Source organism: Gracilinanus agilis, chromosome 1 (genome assembly GCF_016433145.1).
Source record: "Gracilinanus agilis isolate LMUSP501 chromosome 1, AgileGrace, whole genome shotgun sequence".
NCBI classification, from domain to species: Eukaryota; Metazoa; Chordata; class Mammalia; order Didelphimorphia; family Didelphidae; genus Gracilinanus; species Gracilinanus agilis.
The window spans coordinates 585,720,428-585,722,806 of NC_058130.1; positions in this window are offsets into that span (position 1 = coordinate 585,720,428).

The window sequence follows — 2,379 nt, forward strand, 5'->3', positions numbered from 1 at the left end:
CAGCCTGGGTGAGATGGGGTGATCCAGTTTCAAAAACAAACAGAACAAAAACGCATGTATTGGAGACCCTATGACTATGGTGGGCAAAAATATTCTATTCCAACAAAAGTTCAGACATGCATTTGAAACATGAGCTTCTTGAAATGCTTTACTACTCATCTATATAATTAGACCTGGTGATGTTAGGATATTTTATTTTTATCTTTAAATGAAGAGGGTTTTTAAGTCCTTTAAAAAATTAGCTCAAAGCTTCATATAATATTTTGTGGGGCTGAAGGAAAGATAATTTCAGATCTATGTTTTTATAATTATAGGAAACTCAAGATATAGAAATTCTCTCCACAGGCACCTCCTTAATAACTTTTGAGTTCTAATGAGTTGCCTAAAGATATTCAGAGTTTGTAACTTGCCCAGGGTCACATAGGTAGCATGTGATAGAGTTAGGATTTAAACTAAGATATTTCAGGAGCTCTATTCACTATATCATGCACTACTTCCAAAAATAATAAGAAATAATTCAAATACATTTCTTTTTTGCTTTCTACCACATTAAGTGATTTAAATAATATATATGCCTTCCTACTTTTGTTTTCCTCTGGTATTTTTTCCCTGAGGGTATAATAACTGAGACCGGAATCATTTCCCTCAGAATTGTTCCAGGTAAATCCCAGATTGGTTGGGGATTTTAAATTTGCCACAGAAAATTGACAAAATTGATAATCTGCATGTGGATGATCAATATTAAACTCCTTCCAATAGCCTTAATTAGTTTAAGAAAAGCCAATTATGTTCATCATATATTTGACATATTTGCTAATGAACTACTTTTTCCGAGGTTGCAGAAGCAAACCAAAAGGAAGGCTTTGTTCTAGTATAGACCTGGGGTTCTGATATGTCTCAATGACCAAAGCATATCAGTATTTCAAGAGAGGACTCATTTCTCCATGGTTCCTATTATTTGTCTATTTCCTTTGAGTAGTTTTTTGTTAGTTTTGTGAGGTTTAAAGTGAAACTATAATCTCTATATCAAAGGAAATGGCAGCCAAGAATAGTACAAATAATAGTCAACACTAGTCGAGGTGTGTCAGTCTCCAGGTGCCCTTCTTTAGTGAGATTTCCAGCCAGTCACTGCAGAAATAATGGTGGCATTCAACAGAAAAACCAAACTGGAACATCATTCATTATGCCCAGTTGAACAACCCCTCCTGAAAACAAAAGTACAAACATACCCACACTACAAAGCTGGAGTTGCATCCCTGGCTAATAAACCAAAAGCATAAATGAAATCTATTTATATCAAATATAAAAAAGCATCTCACAGATTCTCTACAATCATGGTAGTTACTTTAAGAAATTATTAACAATGTTAATATTAAATATTATGATCAGAGCAAGCCATGACTTCCACTAGGGGAAAAAATCTGTTTTGATCCTCCATGATTATTTCTTCTTATTTTAATCACAGGAACTAAATAAACTATTCAGAATATACAAACCAAATGACACACATGAGCTAGCCTGAGGCAATAAACACATCTTCAGTGTGTACATATTATTTTAATTCTGCCTCTCAGGAACATATTTCTTAGTCTTTTTAGAAATGCTTGTTTCAAATATGAATTAACCTAGTTTACAGATTTCTGTTTCTTCCATTGACATGGAACTAGCTTAGATTTCCAAAGTGAGGAAATAATTTTGTTTATCCATTTGTCTATCTATCTATCTATCCACCCATCCATAGACATTAATAAATAGCATAATATGTATATCTTTTTTAAATGTTATTTTTATTTATATATACAAATGTATACAAAATGTATATATACAAATAAGATTTATATATATATATATATATATATTTAAAGATGTATACATATCTACATAAATATATATATATATATTATGAAGATAGACACTGTCTATTTTATGTATACATTGCAAATATGCTATCTGTAGTTTAGGAGAATGTTTTGTAAATATCTTGCTAAATAACTCTGCATCCTAAGTCTGGGATGTACATTCCAAAGAAGGGAGAAAACTATATCTGCCTTTGATATTTATGGAGTATGAACTTGGTCCTACTTAGTCCTCTGCTGTGTGTCATTTGAAATTGTTGTAAGCCCTGGAAGACTACAACTCCCAGGGCTGTCTGCTACAACTTCCCCTGACAACTCCCACTTCCTTTGTGGAAGGTGTCAGAGAAAGTAAAAAAGAAAAAGTTTGGCGCCTTTTCTATCTCCCTACCCTGGAGCTCTCTCTACCCTGGAGGGTCTGCTCTGGAGCTGGAGGCTCTCTCTTAGAGCTTTTTCCCCTTTCTATTTACCCCCTGGTTTTCCCTAGGCCTTCCCTTTCCTAATCTAAATAAAACCCAGCTATCCT